Here is a 22840-nt window from a genome sequence, read left to right as displayed (position 1 = left end):
GGGAGCCTTTATGCAGCCCCACATGCAACTGGACCCTCCCGGTTCACTCTTTCACCGGAAGCCTAAATATAGCCCTAGCACGCCTGGCAGTCGACTGAAAGCTCGAGCCACAGAAAATGTGTTACCAGCCCCATTCGCCCATCCAAAAGTGCCCCCAAAGGAAGGCTTTGGGTACATCTGAACTCCCCAGGGGAGCCTTTACGCAGCCCCACATGCAACTGGACCCTCCGTGTTCGCTCTTTACAGCAACCCTAAATATAACCCTAGCCAGCATGGCAGAAGACTGAAAACTCGGGCCACAGAAAAAGCGTTTCAAGCCCCTTTCACCCATCCAGAAGTGCCCCCAAAGGAAGGCTTTGGGTACAAGTGAACTCCCCAGGGGAGCCGTTATGCAGCCCCAAATGCAACTGGACCCTCCGTATTCGCTCTTTCACAGCAACCCTAAATATAACCCTGGCCCGCATGGCAGACGACTGAGAAATCGGGCCCCAGAAAACGTGCTACAAGCCCCATTCGACCATCCAAAAGTGCCCCCAGAGGAATGCTTTGGGTACAAGTGAACTCCCCAGGGGAGCCTTTATTCAGGCCCATACGCAACTGGACCCCCCGTGTTTGCTGTTTACAAGCAACCCTAAATATACCCCTAGCCACCATGGCAGAAGACTGAAAACTCAGGCTCCATAAAATGCGTTTCAAGCCCCATTCACCCATCCAGAAGTGCCCCTAAAGGAAGGCTTTGGGTACAAGTGAACTCCCCAGGGGAGCCTTTATGCAGCCCCACATGCAACTGGACACTCCGTATTCGCTCTTTCACAAAACCCTAAATATAACCCTGGCCCGCATGGCAGACGACTGAGAAATCGGGCCCCAGAAAACGTGCTACAAGCCCCATTCGACCATCCAAAAGTGCCCCCAAAGGAAGGCTTTGGGTACATCTGAACTCACCAGGGGAGCCTTTATGCAGCCCCACATGCAACTGGACCCTCCGTGTTCGCTCTTTACAGCAACCCTAAATATAACCCTAGCCAGCATGGAAGAAGACTGAAAACTCGGGCCACAGAAAAAGCGTTTCAAGCCCCTTTCGCCCATCCAGAAGTGTCCCCAAAGGAAGGCCTTGGGTACAAGTGAACTCACCAGGGGAGCCTTAACGCAGCCCCACATGCAACTGGACACTCCGTATTCGATCTTTCACAGCAACCCTAAATATAACCCTAGCCAGCATGGCAGACGACTGAAAACTCGGGCCCCAGAAAATGCGTTAAAAGCCTAATTCGCTCATCCAGAAGTGCCCCCAAAGGAAGGCTTTGGGTACATCTGAACTCCCCAGGGGAGCCTTTATGCAGCCCCACATGCAACTGGACCATCCGTGTTCGCTCTTTACAGCAATCCTAAATATAACCCTAGCCAGCATGGAAGAAGACTGAAACTCGGGCCACAGAAAAAGCGTTTCAAGCCCCTTTCGCCCATCCAGAAGTGCCCCGAAAGGAAGGCTTTGGGTACAAGTGAACTCCCCAGGGGAGCCTTTATGCAGCCCCACATGCAACTGGACCCTCCGTGTTCGCTCTTTACAGCAACCCTAAATATAACCCTAGCCAGCATGGAAGAAGACTGAAAACTCGGGCCACAGAAAAAGCGTTTCAAGCCCCTTTCGCCCATCCAGAAGTGCCCCCAAAGGAAGGCTTTGGGTACAATTGAACTCCCCAGGGGAGCCTTTATGCAGCCCCACATGCAACTGGACCCTCCCGGTTCACTCTTTCACCGCAAGCCTAAATATAGCCCTAGCACGCCTGGCAGTCGACTGAAAGCTCGAGCCACAGAAAATGTGTTACCAGCCCCATTCGCCCATCCAAAAGTGCCCCCAAAGGAAGGCTTTGGGTACATCTGAACTCCCCAGGGGAGCCTTTACGCAGCCCCACATGCAACTGGACCCTCCGTGTTCGCTCTTTACAGCAACCCTAAATATAACCCTAGCCAGCATGGCAGAAGACTGAAAACTCGGGCCACAGAAAAAGCGTTTCAAGCCCCTTTCACCCATCCAGAAGTGCCCCCAAAGGAAGGCTTTGGGTACAAGTGAACTCCCCAGGGGAGCCGTTATGCAGCCCCAAATGCAACTGGACCCTCCGTATTCGCTCTTTCACAGCAACCCTAAATATAACCCTGGCCCGCATGGCAGACGACTGAGAAATCGGGCCCCAGAAAACGTGCTACAAGCCCCATTCGACCATCCAAAAGTGCCCCCAGAGGAATGCTTTGGGTACAAGTGAACTCCCCAGGGGAGCCTTTATGCAGGCCCATACGCAACTGGACCCCCCGTGTTTGCTGTTTACAAGCAACCCTAAATATACCCCTAGCCACCATGGCAGACGACTGAAAATTCGGGCCCCAGAAAATGCGTTAAAAGCCTAATTCGCTCATCCAGAAGTGCCCCCAAAGGAAGGCTTTGGGTACATCTGAACTCCCCAGGGGAGCCTTTATGCAGCCCCACATGCAACTGGACCCTCCGTGTTCGCTCTTTACAGCAACCCTAAATATAACCCTAGCCAGCATGGAAGAAGACTGAAACTCGGGCCACAGAAAAAGCGTTTCAAGCCCCTTTCGCCCATCCAGAAGTGCCCAAAAAGGAAGGCTTTGGGTACAACTGAACTCCCCAGGGGAGCCTTTATGCAGCCCCACATGCAACTGGACCCTCCGTGTTCGCTCTTTACAGCAACCCTAAATATAACCCTAGCCAGCATGGAAGAAGACTGAAAACTCGGGCTCCAGAAAAAGCGTTTCAAGCCCCTTTCTCCCATCCAGAAGTGCCCCCAAAGGAAGGCTTCGGGTACAAGTGAACTCCCCAGGGGAGCCTTTATGCAGCCCCACATGCAACTGGACCCTCCGGGTTCACTCTTTCACCGCAAGCCTAAATATAGCCCTAGCACGCCTGGCAGTCGACTGAAAGCTCGGGCCACAGAAAATGTGTTACCAGCCCCATTCGCCCATCCAAAAGTGCCCCCAAAGGAAGGCTTTGGGTACATCTGAACTCCCCAGGGAAGCCTTTACGCAGCCCCACATGCAACTGGACCCTCCGTGTTCGCTCTTTACAGCAACCCTAAATATAACCCTAGCCAGCATGGCAGAAGACTGAAAACTCGGGCCACAGAAAAAGCGTTTCAAGCCCCTTTCACCCATCCAGAAGTGCCCCCAAAGGAAGGCTTTGGGTACAAGTGAACTCCCCAGGGGAGCCGTTATGCAGCCCCAAATGCAACTGGACCCTCCGTATTCGCTCTTTCACAGCAACCCTAAATATAACCCTGGCCCGCATGGCAGACGACTGAGAAATCGGGGCCCCAGAAAACGTGCTACAAGCCCCATTCGACCATCCAAAAGTGCCCCCAGAGGAATGCTTTGGGTACAAGTGAACTCCCCAGGGGAGCCTTTATGCAGGCCCATACGCAACTGGACCCCCCGTGTTTGCTTTTTACAAGCAACCCTAAATATAACCCTAGCCAGCATGGCAGAAGACTGAAAACTCGGGCCACAGAAAAAGCGTTTCAAGCCCCATTCACCCATCCAGAAGTGCCCCCAAAGGAAGGCTTTGGGTACAAGTGAACTCCCCAGGGGAGCCTTTATGCAGCCCCACATGCAACTGGACACTCCGTATTCGCTCTTTCACAGCAACCCTAAATATAACCCTAGACAGCATGGCAGAAGACTGAAAACTCGGGCCACAGAAAAAGCGTTTCAAGCCCCATTCACCCACCCAGAAGTGCCCCCAAAGGAAGGCTTTGGGTACATCTGAACTCCCCAGGGGAGCCTTTATGCAGCCCCACATGCAACTGGACCCTCCGTGTTCGCTCTTTACAGCAACCCTAAATATAACCCTAGCCAGCATGGAAGAAGACTGAAACTCGGGCCACAGAAAAAGCGTTTCAAGCCCCTTTCGCCCATCCAGAAGTGCCCAAAAAGGAAGGCTTTGGGTACAACTGAACTCCCCAGGGGAGCCTTTATGCAGCCCCACATGCAACTGGACCCTCCGTGTTCGCTCTTTACAGCAACTCTAAATATAACCCTAGCCAGCATGGAAGAAGACTGAAAACTCGGGCTCCAGAAAAAGCGTTTCAAGCCCCTTTCTCCCATCCAGAAGTGCCCCCAAAGGAAGGCTTCGGGTACAAGTGAACTCCCCAGGGGAGCCTTTATGCAGCCCCACATGCAACTGGACCCTCCGGGTTCACTCTTTCACCGCAAGCCTAAATATATCCCTAGCACGCCTGGCAGTCGACTGAAAGCTCGGGCCACAGAAAATGTGTTACCAGCCCCATTCGCCCATCCAAAAGTGCCCCCAAAGGAAGGCTTTGGGTACATCTGAACTCCCCAGGGAAGCCTTTACGCAGCCCCACATGCAACTGGACCCTCCGTGTTCGCTCTTTACAGCAACCCTAAATATAACCCTAGCCAGCATGGCAGAAGACTGAAAACTCGGGCCACAGAAAAAGCGTTTCAAGCCCCTTTCACCCATCCAGAAGTGCCCCCAAAGGAAGGCTTTGGGTACAAGTGAACTCCCCAGGGGAGCCGTTATGCAGCCCCAAATGCAACTGGACCCTCCGTATTCGCTCTTTCACAGCAACCCTAAATATAACCCTGGCCCGCATGGCAGACGACTGAGAAATCGGGCCCCAGAAAACGTGCTACAAGCCCCATTCGACCATCCAGAAGTGCCCCCAAAGGAAGGCTTTCTGTACAAGTGAACTCCCCAGGGGAGCCTTTATGCAGCCCCACATGCAACTGGACCCTCCGTGTTCGCTCTTTACAGCAACCCTAAATATAACCCTAGCCAGCATGGAAGAAGACTGAAAACTCGGGCCACAGAAAAAGCGTTTCAAGCCCCTTTCGCCCATCCAGAAGTGCCCCCAAAGGAAGGCCTTGGGTACAAGTGAACTCCCCAGGGGAGCCTTAACGCAGCCCCACATGCAACTGGACCCTCCGTATTCGCTCTTTCACAGCAACCCTATATATAACCCTGGCACGCACGGCAGACGACTGAAAACTCGGGCCCCAGAAAATGCGTTAAAAGCCTAATTCGCTCATCCAGAAGTGCCCCCAAAGGAAGGCTTTGGGTACAAGTGAATTCCCCAGGGGAGCCTTTATGGAGCCCCACATGTAACTGGACCCTCCAGGTTCACTCTTTCACTGCAAGCCTAAATATATCCCTCTGCGCAATGGGAGAAGACTGAAAAAGCGGGCGTCAGAAAACGCATTGCGATTCCCCTTGGACCATCCCAAAGTGCCCCCAGAGGAAGGCTTTGGGTACAAGTGAACTCCCCAGGGGAGCCTTTACGCAGCCCTACATGCAACTGGACCCTCTTTGTTCAGTGTTTACGAGCAACCCTAAATATACCCCTAGCCACCATGGCAGAAGACTGAAAACTCAGGCTCCATAAAATGCGTTAGAAGCCCCATTCACCCATCCAGAAGTGCGCCCAAAGGAAGGCTTTGGGTACATCTGAACTCACCAGGGGAGCCTTTACGCAGCCCCACATGCAACTGGACCCTCCGTGTTCGCTCTTTACAGCAACCCTAAATATAACCCTAGCCAGCATGGCAGAAGACTGAAAACTCGGGCCACAGAAAAAGCGTTTCAAGCCCCATTCACCCATCCAGAAGTGCCCCCAAAGGAAGGCTTTGGGTACAACTGAACTCCCCAGGGGAGCCTTTATGCAGCCCCACATGCAACTGGACCCTCCGTGTTCGCTCTTTACAGCAACCCTAAATATAACCCTAGCCAGCATGGCAGAAGACTGAAAACTCGGGCCACAGAAAAAGCGTTTCAAGCCCCTGTCGCCCATCAAGAAGTGCCCCCAAAGGAAGGCTTTGGGTACAAGTGAACTCCCCAGGGGAGCATTTATGCAGCCCCATATGCAACTGGACCCTCCGGGTTCACTCTTTCACAGCAACCCTAAATATAGCCCTGGCCCCCATGGGAGACGACTGAAAAATCGGGCCCAGAAAACGTGCTACAAGCCCCATTCTACCTTCCAAATGTGCTCCCAGAGGAAGGCTTTGGGTACAACTGAACTCCCCAGGGGAGCCTTTATGCAGGCCCATACGCAACTGGACCCCCCGTGTTCGCTGTTTACAAGCAACCCTAAATATAACACTATCCAGCATGGCAGAAAAGTGAAAACTCGGGCCACAGAAAAAGCGTTTCAAGCCCCATTCACCCATCCAGAAGTGCCCCCAAAGGAAGGCTTTGGGTACAAGTGAACTCCCCAGGGGAGCCTTTATGCAGCCCCACATGCAACTGGACCCTCCGGGTTCACTCTTTCACCGCAAGCCTAAATATAGCCCTCTGCGCAATGGGAGAAGACTGAAAAAGCGGGCCTCAGAAAATGCATTGCGATTCCCCTTGGACCATCCCAAAGTGCCCCCCAGAGGAAGGCTTTGGGTACAACTGAACTCCCCAGGGGAGCCTTAACGCAGCCCCACATGCAACTGGACCATCCTTGTTCACTGTTTACGAGCAAACCTAAATATACCCCTAGCCGCCATGGCAGAAGACTGAAAACTCGGGCCACAGAAAAAGCGTTTCAAGCCCCTTTCGCCCATCGAGAAGTGCCCCCAAAGAAGGCTTTGGGTACAAGTGAACTCCCCAGGGGAGCCTTTATGCAGCCCCACATGCAACTGGACCCTCCTTGTTCACTGTTTACGAGCAACCCTAAATATACCCCTAGCCACCATGGCAGAAGACTGAAAACTCGGGCCACAGAAAAAGCGTTTCAAGCCCCATTCACCCATCCAGAAGTGCCCCCAAAGGAAGGCTTTGGGTACAACTGGACTCCCCAGGGGAGCCTTTACGCAGCCCCACATGCAACTGGACCCTCCGGGTTCACTCTTTCACCGCAAGCCTAAATATAGCCATAGCACGCCTGGCAGTCGACTGAAAGTTCGAGCCACAGAAAATGTGTTATGAGCCCCATTCGCCCATCCAAAAGTGCCCCCAAAGGAAGGCTTTGGGTACATCAAACTCCAAAGGGGAGCCTTTACGCAGCCCCACATGCAACTGGACCCTCCGTGTTCGCTCTTTACAGCAACCCTAAATATAACCCTAGCCAGCATGGAAGAAGACTGAAAACTCGGGCTCCAGAAAACGTGCTACAAGCCCCATTCGACCATCCAAAAGTGCCCCCAGAGGAAGGCTTTGGGTACAAGTGAACTCCCCAGGGGAGCCTTTATGCAGGCCCATACGCAACTGGACCCCCGTGTTCCCTGTTTACAAGCAACCCTAAATATAACCCTAGCCAGCATGGCAGAAGACTGAAAACTCGGGCCACAGAAAAAGCGTTTCAAGCCCCTTTCACCCATCCAGAAGTGCCCCCAAAGGAAGGCTTCGGGTACAATTGAACTCCCCAGGGGAGCCTTTATGCAGCCCCACATGCAACTGGACCCTCCGGGTTCACTCTTTCACAGCAACCCTAAATATAGCCCTGGCCCGCCTGGCAGACGACTGAAAAAGCGGGCCCCAGAAAACGTGCTACAAGCCCCATTCGACCTTCCAAAATTGCCCCCAGAGGAAGGCTTTGGGTACAAGTGAACTCCCAGGGGAGCCTTTACGCAGCCCCACATGCAACTGGACCCTCCTTGTTCACTGTTTACGAGCAACCCTAAATATACCCCTAGCCACCATGGCAGAAGACTGAAAACTCGGGCCACAGAAAAAGCGTTTCAAGCCCCTTTCACCCATCCAAAAGTGGCCCCAAAGGAAGGCTTTGGGTACAACTGAACTCCCCAGGGGAGCCTTTATGCAGCCCCACATGCAACTGGACCCTCCGTATTCGCTCTTTCACAGCAACCCTAAATATAACCCTGGCCCGCATGGCAGTGACTGAAAACTCGGGCCCGAGATAATGCGTTAAAAGCCTAGTTCGCCCATCCAGAAGTGCCCCCAAAGGAAGGCTTTGGGTACATCTGAACTCCCCAGGGGAGCCTTTACGCAGCCCCACATGCAACTGGACCCTCCGTGTTCGCTCTTTACAGCAACCCTAAATATAACCCTAGCCACCATGGCAGAAGACTGAAAACTCGGGCCACAGAAAAAGAGTTTCAAGCCCCTTTCGCCCATCCAGAAGTGCCCCCAAAGGAAGGCTTTGGGTACAAGTGAACTCCCCAGGGGAGCCTTTATGCAGCCCCACATGCAACTGGACCCTCCGTATTCGCTCTTTCACAGCAACCCTAAATATAACCCTGGCCCCCATGGCAGACGACTGAAAAATCGGGCCCTGAAAAACGTGCTACAAGCCCCATTCGCCCATCCAAAAGTGCCCCCAAAGGAAGGCTTTGGGTACAACTGAACTCCCCAGGGGAGCCTTTATGCAGGCCCATACGCAACTGGACCCCCCGTTTTTGCTGTTTACAAGCAACCCTAAATATAACTCTAGCCAGCATGGCAGAAAACTGAAAACTCGGGCTCCAGAAAAAGCGTTTCAAGCCCCTTTCGCTCATCCAGAAGTGCCCCCAAAGGAAGGCTTTGGGTACAACTGAACTCCCCAGGGGAGCCTTTATGCAGCCCCACATGCAACTGGACCCTCCGGGTTCACTCTTTCACCGCAAGCCTAAATATAGCCCTCGGCGCAATGGGAGAAGACTGAAAAAGCTGGCCTCCGAAAACGCGTAACGATTCCCCTTGGACCATCCAAAAGTGCCCCCAGAGGAAGGGTTTGGGTACAACTGGACTCCCCAGGGGAGCCTTTATGCAGCCCCACATGCAACTGGACCCTCCGTATTCGCTCTTTCACAGCAACCCTAAATATAGCCCTGGCCCGCCTGGCAGTCGACTGAAAACTCGGGCCCCAGAAAATGCGTTAAAAGCCTAATTCGCCCATCCAAAAGTGCCCCCAAAGGAAGGCTTTGGGTACATCTGAACTCCCCAGGGGAGCCTTTACGCAGCCCCACATGCAACTGGACCCTCCTTGTTCACTGTTTATGAGCAACCCTAAATATACCCCTAGCCACCATGGCAGAAGACTGAAAACTCGGGCCCCAGAAAATGCGTTTCAAGCCCCATTCACCCATCCAGAAGTGCCCCAAAAGGAAGGCTTTGGGTACAACTGAACTCCCCAGGGGAGCCTTTATGCAGCCCCACATGCAACTGGACCCTCCGTATTCGCTCTTTCACCGCAAGCCTAAATATAGCCCTAGCATGCCTGGCAGTCGACTGAAAGCTCGGGCCACAGAAAATGTGTTACGAGCCCCATTCGCCCATCCAAAAGTGCCCCCAAAGGAAGGCTTTGGGTACAACTGAACTCCCCAGGGGAGCCTTTACGCAGCCCCACATGCAACTGGACCCTCCGTGTTCGCTCTTTACAGCAACCCTAAATATTACCCTAGCCAGCATGGCAGAAGACTGAAAACTCGGGCCACAGAAAAAGCGTTTCAAGCCCCTTTCGCCCATCCAGAAGTGCCCCCAAAGGAAGGCTTTGGGTACAACTGAACTCCCCAGGGGAGCCTTTATGCAGCCCCACATGCAACTGGACCCTCCTTGTTCACTGTTTACGAGCAACCCTAAATATACCCCTAGCCACCATGGCAGAAGACTGAAAACTCGGGCTCCAGAAAATGCGTTTCAAGCCCCATTCACCCATCCAGAAGTGCCCCCAAAGGAAGGCTTTGGGTACAACTGAACTCCCCAGGGGAGCCTTTATGCAGCCCCACATGCAACTGGACCCTCCGGGTTCACTCTTTCACCGCAAGCCTAAATATAGCCCTCAGCGCAATGGGAGAAGACTGAAAAAGCGGGCCTCAGAAAACGCATTGCGATTCCCCTTGGACCATCCAAAAGTGTCCCCAAAGGAAGGCTTTGGGTACAACTGGACTCCCCAAGGGAGCCTTAACGCAGCCCCACATGCAACTGGACCCTCCGTATTCGCTCTTTCACAGCAACCCTAAATATAGCCCTGGCCCGCCTGGCAGTCGACTGAAAACTCGGGCCACAGAAAAAGCGTTTCAAGCCCCTTTCGCCCATCCAGAAGTGCCCCCAAAGGAAGGCTTTGGGTACAAGTGAATTCCCAAGGGGACCCTTTATGCAGCCCCACATGCAACTGGACCCTCCTTGTTCACTGTTTATGAGCAACCCTAAATATACCCCTAGCCACCATGGCAGAAGACTGAAAACTCGGGCTCCAGAAAATGCGTTTCAAGCCCCATTCACCCATCCAGAAGTGCCCCCAAAGGAAGGCTTTGGGTACAAGTGAACTCCCCAGGGGAGCCTTTATGCAGCCCCACATGCAACTGGACCCTCCGGGTTTACTCTTTCACCGCAAGCCTAAATATAGCCCTAGCACGCCTGGCAGTCGACTGAAAGTTCGAGCCACAGAAAATGTGTTACGAGCCCCATTCACCCATCCTAAAGTGCCCCCAAAGGAAGGCTTTGGGTACATCTGAACTCCCCAGGGGAGCCTTTATGCAGCCCCACATGCAACTGGACCCTCCGTGTTCGCTCGTTACAGCAACGCTAAATATAACCCTAGCCAGCATGGCAGAAGACTGAAAACTCGGGCTCCAGAAAAAGCGTTTCAAGCCCCTTTCGCCCATCCAGAAGTGCCCCCAAAGGAAGGCTTTGGGTACAAGTGAATTCCCAAGGGGACCCTTTATGCAGCCCCACATGCAACTGGACCCTCCTTGTTCACTGTTTATGAGCAACCCTAAATATACCCCTAGCCACCATGGCAGAAGACTGAAAACTCGGGCTCCAGAAAATGCGTTTCAAGCCCCATTCACCCATCCAGAAGTGCCCCCAAAGGAAGGCTTTGGGTACAACTGGACTCCCTAGGGGAGCCTTAACGCAGCCCCACATGCATCTGGACCCTCCGTATTCGCTCTTTCACAGCAACCCTAAATATAGCCCTGGCCCGCCTGGCAGTCGACTGAAAACTCGGGCCACAGAAAATGCATTAAAAGCCTAATTCGCCCATCCAAAAGTGCCCCCAGAGGAAGGCTTTGGGTACAACTGAACTCCCCAGGGGAGCCTTTACGCAGCCCCACATGCAACTGGACCCTCCTTGTTCACTGTTTACGAGCAACCCTAAATATACCCCTAGCCACCATGGCAGAAGACTGAAAACTCGGGCTCCAGAAAATGCGTTTCAAGCCCCATTCACCCATCCAGAAGTGCCCCCAAAGGAAGGCTTTGGGTACAAGTGAACTCCCCAGGGGAGCCTTTATGCAGCCCCACATGCAACTGGACCCTCCAGGTTCACTCTTTCACCGCAAGCCTAAATATAGCCCTAGCACGCCTGGCAGTAGACTGAAAGCTCGGGCTCCAGAAAATGCGTTTCAAGCCCCATTCACCCATCCAGAAGTGCCCCCAAAGGAATGCTTTACGTACAATTGTACTCCCCAGGGGAGCCTTTATGCAGCCCCACATGCAACTGGACCCTCCGGGTTTACTCTTTCACCGCAAGCCTAAATATAGCCCTCAGCGCAATGGGAGAAGACTGAAAAAGCGGGCCTCAGAAAACGCATTGCGATTCCCCTTGGACCATCCAAAAGTGCACCCAAAGGAAGGCTTTGGGTACAACTGGACTCCCCAGGGGAGCCTTTATGCAGCCCCACATGCAACTGGACCCTCCGTATTCGCTCTTTCACAGCAACCCTAAATATAGACCTGGCCCGCCTGGCAGTCGACTGAAAACTCGGGCCACAGAAAAAGCGTTTCAAGCCCCTTTCGCCCATCCAGAAGTGCCCCAAAGGAAGGCTTTGGGTACAAGTGAACTCCCCAGGGGAGCCTTTATGCAGCCCCACATGCAACTGGACCCTCCGTGTTCGCTCTTTACAGCAACGCTAAATATAACCCTAGCCAGCATGGCAGAAGACTGAAAACTCGGGCCACAGAAAATGCGTTTCAAGCCCCATTCACCCATCCAGAAGTGCCCCCAAAGGAAGGCTTTGGGTACAAGTGAACTCCCCAGGGGAGCCTTTACGCAGCCCCACATGCAACTGGACCCTCCGGGTTCACTCTTTCACCGCAAGACTAAATATAGCCCTCGGCACAATGGGAGAAGACTGAAAAAGCGGGCCTCAGAAAACGCATAACGATTCCCCTTGGACCATCCAAAAGTGCCCCCTAAGGAAGGCTTTGGGTACAACTGGACTCCCTAGGGGAGCCTTAACGCAGCCCCACATGCATCTGGACCCTCCGTATTCGCTCTTTCACAGCAACCCTAAATATAGCCCTGGCCCGCCTGGCAGTCGACTGAAAACTCGGGCCACAGAAAATGCATTAAAAGCCTAATTCGCCCATCCAAAAGTGCCCCCAGAGGAAGGCTTTGGGTACAACTGAACTCCCCAGGGGAGCCTTTACGCAGCCCCACATGCAACTGGACCCTCCTTGTTCACTGTTTATGAGCAACCCTAAATATACCCCTAGCCACCATGGCAGAAGACTGAAAACTCGGGCTCCAGAAAATGCGTTTCAAGCCCCATTCACCCATCCAGAAGTGCCCCCAAAGGAAGGCTTTGGGTACAACTGAACTCCCCAGGGGAGCCTTTATGCAGCCCCACATGCAACTGGACCCTCCGGGTTCACTCTTTCACCGCAAGCCTAAATATAGCCCTCAGCGCAATGGGAGAAGACTGAAAAAGCGGGCCTCAGAAAACGCATTGCGATTCCCCTTTGACCATCCAAAAGTGCACCCAAAGGAAGGCTTTGGGTACAACTGGACTCCCCAGGGGAGCCTTAACGCAGCCCCACATGCAACTGGACCCTCAGGGTTCACTCTTTCACAGCAACCCTAAATATAGCCCTGGCCCGCCTGGCAGTCGACTGAAAACTCGGGCCCGAGAAAATGCGTTTCAAGCCCCTTTCGCCCATCCAGAAGTGCCCCCAAAGGAAGGCTTTGGGTACAAGTGAAATCCCCAGGGGAGCCTTTACGCAGCCCCACATGCAACTGGACCCTCCGGGTTCACTCTTTCAATGCAAGCCTAAATATAGCCCTCGGCACAATGGGAGAAGACTGAAAAAGCGGGCCTCAGAAAACGCATAACGATTCCCCTTGGACCATCCCAAAGTGCCCCCAAAGGAAGGCTTTGGGTACAACTGGACTCCCCAGGGGAGCCTTTACGCAGCCCCACATGCAACTGGACCCTCCGTATTCGCTCTTTCACAGCAACCCTAAATATAGCCCTGGCCCGCCTGGCAGTCGACTGAAAACTCGGGCCACAGAAAATGCATTAAAAGCCTAATTCGCCCATCCAAAAGTGCCCCCAGAGGAAGGCTTTGGGTACAACTGAACTCCCCAGGGGAGCCTTTACGCAGCCCCACATGCAACTGGACCCTCCTTGTTCACTGTTTACGAGCAACCCTAAATATACCCCTAGCCACCATGGCAGAAGACTGAAAACTTGGGCTCCAGAAAATGCGTTTCAAGCCCCATTCACCCATCCAGAAGTGCCCCGAAAGGAAGGCTTTGGGTACAAGTGAACTCCCCAGGGGAGCCTTTATGCAGCCCCACATGCAACTGGACCCTCCGTATTCGCTCTTTCACAGCAACCCTAAATATAACCCTGGCCCGCATGGCAGACGACTGAAAAATCGGGCCCCAGAAAACGTGCTACAAGCCCCATTCGACCATCCAAAAGTGCCCCCAGAGGAAGGCTTTGGGTACAAGTGAACTCCCCAGGGGAGCCTTTATGCAGCCCCACATGCAACTGGACCCTCCGGGTTCACTCTTTCACCGCAAGCCTAAATATAGCCCTAGCACGCCTGGCAGTCGACTGAAAGCTCGGGCCACAGAAAATGTGTTACGAGCCCCATTCGCCCTTCCAAAAGTGCCCCCAGCGGAAGGCTTTGGGTACATCTGAACTCCCCAGGGGAGCCTTTATGCAGCCCCACATGCAACTGGACCCTCCGGGTTCACTCTTTCATCGCAAGCCTATTTATAGCCCTTGGCGCAATGGGAGAAGACTGAAAAAGCGGGCCTCAGAAAATGCATTACGATTCCTCTTGGACCATCCAAAAGTGCTCCCAAAGGAAGGCTTTGGGTACAACTGGACTCCCCAGGGGAGCCTTTATGCAGCCCCACATGCAACTGGACCCTCCGTATTCGCTCTTTCACAGCAACCCTAAATATAGCCCTGGCCCGCCTGGCAGTCGACTGAAAACTCGGGCCCCCGAAAATGCATTAAAAGCCTAATTCGCCCATCCAAAAGTGCCCCCAGAGGAAGGCTTTGGGTACAACTGAACTCCCCAGGGGAGCCTTTACGCAGCCCCACATGCAACTGGACCCTCCTTGTTCACTGTTTACGAGCAACCCTAAATATACCCCTAGCCACCATGGCAGAAGACTGAAAACTTGGGCTCCAGAAAATGCGTTTCAAGCCCCATTCACCCATCCAGAAGTGCCCCCAAAGGAAGGCTTTGGGTACAACTGAACTCCCCAGGGGAGCCTTTATGCAGCCCCACATGCAACTGGACCCTCCGGGTTCACTCTTTCACCGCAAGCCTAAATATAGCCCTAGCACGCCTGGCAGTCGACTGAAAGCTCGGGCCACAGAAAATGTGTTACGCACCATTCGCCCATCCAAAAGTGCCCCCAGAGAAAGGCTTTGGGTACATCTGAACTCCCCAGGGGAGCCTTTATGCAGCCCCACATGCAACTGGACCCTCCGTGTTCGCTCTTTACAGCAACCCTAAATATAACCCTAGCCAGCATGGAAGAAGACTGAAAACTCGGGCCACAGAAAAAGCGTTTCAAGCCCCTTTCGCCCATCCAGTAGTGCCCCCAAAGGAAGGCTTTGGGTACAAGTGAACTCCCCAGGGGAGCCTTTATGCAGCCCCACATGCAACTGGACCCTCCGGGTTCACTCTTTCACCGCAAGCCTAAATATAGCCCTAGCACGCCTGGCAGTCGACTGAAAGCTCGGGCCACAGAAAATGTGTTACAAGCCCCTTTCGCCCATCCAAAAGTGCCCCCAAAGGAAGGCTTTGGGTACAAGTGAATTCCCCAGGGGAGCCTTTATGCAGCCCCACATGCAACTGGACCCTCCGGGTTCACTCTTTCACTGCAAGCCTAAATATATCCCTATGAGCAATGGGAGAAGACTGAAAAAGCGGGCGTCAGAAAACGCATTGCGATTCCCCTTGGACCATCCCAAAGTGCCCCCAGAGGAAGGCTTTGGGTACAACTGAACTCCCCAGGGGAGCCTTTACGCAGCCCTACATGCAACTGGACCCTCCTTGTTCAGTGTTTACGAGCAACCCTAAATATACCCCTAGCCACCATGGCAGAAGACTGAAAACTCAGGCTCCATAAAATGCGTTTCAAGCCCCATTCACCCATCCAGAAGTGCGCCCAAAGGAAGGCTTTGGGTACATCTGAACTCCCCAGGGGAGCCTTTACGCAGCCCCACATGCAACTGGACCCTCCGTGTTCGCTCTTTACAGCAACCCTAAATATAACCCTAGCAAGCATGGCAGAAGACTGAAAACTCGGGCCACAGAAAAAGCGTTTCAAGCCCCATTCACCCATCCAGAAGTTCCCCCAAAGGAAGGCTTTGGGTACAAGTGAACGCCCCAAGGGAGCCTTTACGCAGCCCCACATGCAACTGGACCCTCCTTGTTCACTGTTTACGAGCAACCCTAAATATACCGCTAGCCACCATGACAGAAGACTGAAAACTCGGGCTCCAGAAAATGCGTTTCAAGCCCCATTCACCCATCCAGAAGTGCCCCGAAAGGAAGGCTTTGGGTACAAGTGAACTCCCCAGGGGAGCCTTTATGCAGCCCCACATGCAACTGGACCCTCCGGGTTCACTCTTTCACTGCAAGCCTAAATATAGCCCTCGGCGCAATGGGAGAACACTGAAAAAGCGGGCCTCAGAAAACGCACTGCGATTCCCCTTGGACCATCCCAAAGTGCCCCCAGAGGAATGCTTTGGGTACAACTGAACTCCCCAGGGGAGCCTTTATGCAGCCCCACATGCAACTGGACCCTCCGTGTTCGCTCTTTACAGCAACCCTAAATATAACCCTAGCCAGCATGGCAGAAGACTGAAAACTCGGGCCACAGAAAACGCGTTTCAAGCCCCTTTCGCCCATCCAGAAGTGCCCCCAAGGGAAGGCTTTGGGTACAAGTGAACTCCCCAGGGGAGCCTTTATGCAGCCCCACATGCAACTGGACCCTCCGGGTTCACTCTTTCACCGCAAGCCTAAATATAGCCCTAGCACGCCTGGCAGTCGACTGAAAGCTCGGGCCACAGAAAATGTGATACCAGCCCCATTCGCCCATCCAAAAGTGCCCCCAAAGGAAGGCTTTGGGTACATCTGAACTCCCCAGGGAAGCCTTTACGCAGCCCCACATGCAACTGGACCCTCCGTGTTCGCTCTTTACAGCAACCCTAAATATAACCCTAGCCAGCATGGAAGAAGACTGAAAACTCGGGCCACAGAAAAAGCGTTTCAAGCCCCTTTCGCCCATCCAGAAGTGCCCCCAAAGGAAGGCTTCGGGTACAATTGAACTCCCCAGGGGAGCCTTTATGCAGCCCCACATGCAACTGGACCCTCCGGGTTCACTCTTTCACCGCAAGCCTAAATATAGCCCTAGCACGCCTGGCAGTCGACTGAAAGCTCGAGCCACAGAAAATGTGTTACCAGCCCCATTCGCCCATCCAAAAGTGCCCCCAAAGGAAGGCTTTGGGTACATCTGAACTCCCCAGGGGAGCCTTTATGCAGCCCCACATGCAACTGGACCCTCCGTGTTCGCTCTTTACAGCAACCCTAAATATAACCCTAGCCAGCATGGCAGAAGACTGAAAACTCGGGCCACAGAAAAAGCGTTTCAAGCCCCTTTCACCCATCCAGAAGTGCCCCCAAAGGAAGGCTTTGGGTACAAGTGAACTCCCCAGGGGAGCCGTTATGCAGCCCCAAATGCAACTGGACCCTCCGTATTCGCTCTTTCACAGCAACCCTATATATAACCCTGGCCCGCATGGCAGACGACTGAGAAATCGGGCCCCAGAAAACGTGCTACAAGCCCCATTCGACCATCCAAAAGTGCCCCCAGAGGAATGCTTTGGGTACAAGTGAACTCCCCAGGGGAGCCTTTATGCAGGCCCATACGCAACTGGACCCCCCGTGTTTGCTGTTTACAAGCAACCCTAAATATAACCCTAGCCAGCATGGCAGAAGACTGAAAACTCGGGCCACAGAAAAAGCGTTTCAAGCCCCATTCACCCATCCAGAAGTGCCCCCAAAGGAAGGCTTTGGGTACATCTGAACTCACCAGGGGAGCCTTTATGCAGCCCCACATGCAACTGGACCCTCCGTGTTCGCTCTTTACAGCAACCCTAAATATAACCCTAGCCAGCATGGAAGAAGACTGAAAACTCGGGCCACAGAAAAAGCGTTTCAAGCCCCTTTCGCCCATCCAGAAGTGCCCCCAAAGGAAGGCTTTGGGTACAAGTGAACTCCTCAGGGGAGCCTTAACGCAGCCCCACATGCAACTGGACACTCCGTATTCGCTCTTTCACAGCAACCCTAAATATAACCCTAGACAGCATGGCAGACGACTGAAAACTCGGGCCCCAGAAAATGCGTTAAAAGCCTAATTCGCTCATCCAGAAGTGCCCCCAAAGGAAGGCTTTGGGTACAAGTGAATTCCCCAGGGGAGCCTTTATGCAGCCCCACATGTAACTGGACCCTCCGGGTTCACTCTTTCACTGCAAGCCTAAATATATCCCTCTGTGCAATGGGAGAAGACTGAAAAAGCGGGCGTCAGAAAACGCATTGCGATTCCCCTTGGACCATCCCAAAGTGCCCCCAGAGGAAGGCTTTGGGTACAACTGAACTCCCCAGGGGAGCCTTTACGCAGCCCTACATGCAACTGGACCCTCCTTGTTCAGTGTTTACGAAAAACCCTAAATATACCCCTAGCCACCATGGCAGATGACTGAAAACTCAGGCTCCATAAAATGCGTTTCAAGCCCCATTCACCCATCCAGAAGTGCGCCCAAAGGAAGGCTTTGGGTACATCTGAACTCACCAGGGGAGCCTTTACGCAGCCCCACATGCAACTGGACCTCCGTGTTCGCTATTTACAGCAACCCTAAATATAACCCTAGCCAGCATGGCAGAAGACTGAAAATTCGGGCCACAGAAAAAGCGTTTCAAGCCCCATTCACCCATCCAGAAGTGCCCCCAAAGGAAGGCTTTCTGTACAAGTGAACTCCCCAGGGGAGCCTTTATGCAGCCCCACATGCAACTGGACCCTCCGTGTTCGCTCTTTACAGCAGCCCTAAATATAACCCTAGCCAGCATGGCAGAAGTCTGAAAACTCGGGCCACAGAAAAGCGTTTCAAGCCCCTTTCGCCATCAAGAAGTGCCCCCAAAGGAAGGCTTTGGGTACATCTGAACTCCCCAGGGAGCCTTTACGCAGCCCCACATGCAACTGGACCCTCGTGTTCGCTCTTTACAGCAACCCTAAATATAACCCTAGCCAGCATGGCAGAAGACTGAAAACTCGGGCCACAGAAAAAAGCATTTCAAGCCCCTTTCACCCATCAGAAGTGCCCCCAAAGGAAGGCTTTGGGTACAAGTGAACTCCCCAGGGGAGCCGTTATGCAGCCCCACATGCAACTGGACCCTCCGTATTCGCTCTTTCACAGCAACCCTAAATATAACCCTGGCCCGCATGGCAGACGACTGAAAAATCGGGCCCCAGAAAACGTGCTACAAGCCCCATTCGACCATCCAAAAGTGCCCCCAGAGGAAGGCTTTGGGTACAAGTGAACTCCCCAGGGGAGCCTTTATGCAGGCCCATACGCAACTGGACCCCCCGTGTTTGCTGTTTACAAGCAACCCTAAATATAACACTATCCAGCATGCAGAAGACTGAAAACTCGGGCCACAGAAAAAGCGTTTCAAGCCCATTCACCCATCCAGAAGTGCCCCCAAAGGAAGGCTTTGGGTACAACTGAACTCACCAGGGGAGCCTTTACGCAGCCCCACATGCAACTGGACCCTCCGTGTTCGCTATTTACAGCAACCCTAAATATAACCCTAGCCAGCATGGCAGAAGACTGAAAACTCGGGCCACAGAAAAAGCGTTTCAAGCCCCATTCACCCATCCAGAAGTGCCCCCAAAGGAAGGCTTTGGGTACATCTGAACTCCCCAGGGGAGCCTTTATGCAGCCCCACTTGCAACTGGACCCTCCGTGTTCGCTCTTTACAGCAACCCTAAATATAACCCTAGCCAGCATGGAAGAAGACTGAAAACTCGGGCCACAGAAAAAGCGTTTCAAGCCCTTTCGCCCATCCAGAAGTGCCCCCAAAGGAAGGCTTTGGGTACAACTGAACTCCCCAGGGGAGCCTTTATGCAGCCCCACATGCAATTGGACCCTCCGTGTTCGCTCTTTACAGCAACCCTAAATATAACCCTAGCCAGCATGGAAGAAGACTGAAAACTCGGGCCACAGAAAAAGCGTTTCAAGCCCCTTTCGCCCATCCAGAAGTGCCCCCAAAGGAAGGCTTCGGGTACAAGTGAACTCCCCAGGGGAGCCTTTATGCAGCCCCACATGCAACTGGACCCTCCGGGTTCACTCTTTCACCGCAAGCCTAAATATATCCCTAGCACGCCTGGCAGTCGACTGAAAGCTCGAGCCACAGAAAATGTGTTACCAGCCCCATTCGCCCATCCAAAAGTGCCCCCAAAGGAAGGCTTTGGGTACATCTGAACTCCCCAGGGGAGCCTTTACGCAGCCCCACATGCAACTGGACCCTCCGTGTTCGCTCTTTACAGCAACCCTAAATATAACCCTAGCCAGCATGGCAGAAGACTGAAAACTCGGGCCACAGAAAAAGCGTTTCAAGCCCCTTTCACCCATCCAGAAGTGCCCCCAAAGGAAGGCTTTGGGTACAAGTGAACTCCCCAGGGGAGCCGTTATGCAGCCCCAAATGCAACTGGACCCTCCGTATTCGCTCTTTCACAGCAACCCTAAATATAACCCTGGCCCGCATGGCAGACGACTGAGAAATCGGGCCCCAGAAAACGTGCTACAAGCCCCATTCGACCATCCAAAAGTGCCCCCAGAGGAATGCTTTGGGTACAAGTGAACTCCCCAGGGGAGCCTTTATGCAGGCCCATACGCAACTGGACCCCCCGTGTTTGCTTTTTACAAGCAACCCTAAATATACCCCTAGCCAGCATGGCAGAAGACTGAAAACTCGGGCCACAGAAAAAAGCGTTTCAAGCCCCATTCACCCATCCAGAAGTGCCCCCAAAGGAAGGCTTTGGGTACAAGTGAACTCCCCAGGGGAGCCTTTATGCAGCCCCACATGCAACTGGACACTCCGTATTCGCTCTTTCACAGCAACCCTAAATATAACCCTAGCCAGCATGGCAGAAGACTGAAAACTCGGGCCACAGAAAAAGCGTTTCAAGCCCCATTCACCCATCCAGAAGTGCCCCCAAAGAAGGCTTTGGGTACATCTGAACTCCCCAGGGGAGCCTTTATGCAGCCCCACATGCAACTGGACCCTCCGTGTTCGCTCTTTACAGCAACCCTAAATATAACCCTAGCCAGCATGGAAGAAGACTGAAAACTCGGGCCACAGAAAAAGCGTTTCAAGCCCCTTTCTCCCATCCAGAAGTGCCCCCAAAGGAAGGCTTTGGGTACAAGTGAACTCCCCAGGGGAGCCTTTATGCAGCCCCACATGCAACTGGACCCTCCGTATTCGCTCTTTCACAGCAACACTAAATATAACCCTGCACGCATGGCAGACGACTGAAAACTCGGGCCCCAGAAAATGCGTTAAAAGCCTAATTCGCTCATCCAGAAGTGCCCCCAAAGGAAGGCTTTGGGTACAAGTGAATTCCCCAGGGGAGCCTTTATGCAGCCCCACATGTACTGGACCCTCCGGGTTCACTCTTTCACTGCAAGCCTAAATATATCCCTCTGCGCAATGGGAGAAGACTGAAAAAGCGGGCGTCAGAAAACGCATTGCGATTCCCCTTGGACCATCCCAAAGTGCCCCCAGAGGAAGGCTTTGGGTACAAGTGAACTCCCCAGGGGAGCCTTTACGCAGCCCTACATGCAACTGGACCCTCTTTGTTCAGTGTTTACGAGCAACCCTCAATATACCCCTAGCCACCATGGCAGAAGACTGAAAACTCAGGCTCCATAAAATGCGTTTCAAGCCCCATTCACCCATCCAGAAGTGCGCCCAAAGGAAGGCTTTGGGTACATCTGAACTCACCAGGGGAGCCTTTACGCAGCCCCACATGCAACTGGACCCTCCGTGTTCGCTCTTTACAGCAACCCTAAATATAACCTAGCCAGCATGGCAGAAGACTGAAAATTCGGGCCACAGAAAAAGCGTTTCAAGCCCCATTCACCCATCCAGAAGTGCCCCCAAAGGAAGGCTTTGGGTACAACTAAACTCCCAGGGGAGCCTTTATGCAGCCCCACATGCAACTGGACCCCTCCGTGTTCGCTCTTTACAGCAACCCTAAATATAACCCTAGCCAGCATGGCAGAAGACTGAAAACTCGGGCCACAGAAAAAGCGTTTCAAGCCCCTTTCGCCCATCAAGAAGTGCCCCCAAAGGAAGGCTTTGGGTACAAGTGAACTCCCCAGGGGAGCATTTATGCAGCCCCCATATGCAACTGGACCCTCCGGGTTCACTCTTTCACAGCAACCCTAAATATAGCCCTGGCCCGCCTGGCAGACGACTGAAAAATCGGGCCAGAAAACGTGCTACAAGCCCCATTTCTACCTTCCAAAAGTGCTCCCAGAGGAAGGCTTTGGGTACAACTGAACTCCCCAGGGGAGCCTTTATGCAGCCCCACATGCAACTGGACCCTCCGGGTTCACTCTTTCCACCGCAAGCCTAAATATAGCCCTCTGCGCAATGGGAGAAGACTGAAAAAGCGGGCCTCAGAAAATGCATTGCGATTCCCCTTGGACCATCCCAAAGTGCCCCCAGAGGAAGGCTTTGGGTACAACTGAACTCCCCAGGGGAGCCTTAACGCAGCCCCACATGCAACTGGACCCTCCTTGTTCACTGTTTACGAGCAACCCTAAATATACCCCTAGCCACCATGGCAGAAGACTGAAAACTCGGGCCACAGAAAAAGCGTTTCAAGCCCCTTTCGCCCATCGAGAAGTGCCCCCAAAGGAAGGCTTTGGGTACAAGTGAACTCCCCAGGGGAGCCTTTATGCAGCCCCACATGCAACTGGACCCTCCTTGTTCACTGTTTACGAGCAACCCTAAATATACCGCTAGCCACCATGGCAGAAGACTGAAAACTCGGGCCACAGAAAAAGAGTTTCAAGCCCCATTCACCCATCCAGAAGTGCCCCCAAAGGAAGGCTTTGGGTACAACTGAACTCCCCAGGGGAGCCTTTACGCAGCCCCACATGCAACTGGACCCTCCGTGTTCGCTCTTTACAGCAACCCTAAATATAACCCTGGCCCGCATGGCAGACGACTGAAACTCGGGCTCCAGAAAACGTGCTACAAGCCCCATTCGACCATCCAAAAGTGCCCCCAGAGGAAGGCTTTGGGTACAAGTGAACTCCCCAGGGGAGCCTTTGTGCAGGCCCATACGCAACTGGACCCCCCGTGTTCCCTGTTTACAAGCAACCCTAAATATAACCCTATCCAGCATGGCAGAAGACTGAAAACTCGGGCCACAGAAAAAGCGTTTCAAGCCCCTTTCACCCATCCAGAAGTGCCCCCAAAGGAAGGCTTTGGGTACAAGTGAACTCCCCAGGGGAGCCTTTATGCAGCCCCACATGCAACTGGACCCTCCGGGTTCACTCTTTCACAGCAACCCTAAATATAGCCCTGGCCCGCCTGGCAGACGACTGA

The sequence above is a fragment of the Anas acuta genome, chromosome 24 (assembly GCF_963932015.1).
Source record: "Anas acuta chromosome 24, bAnaAcu1.1, whole genome shotgun sequence".
NCBI classification, from domain to species: Eukaryota; Metazoa; Chordata; class Aves; order Anseriformes; family Anatidae; genus Anas; species Anas acuta.
The sequence above is the reverse complement of the archived record's forward strand: the minus strand, read 5'-3'. Positions refer to the sequence as shown.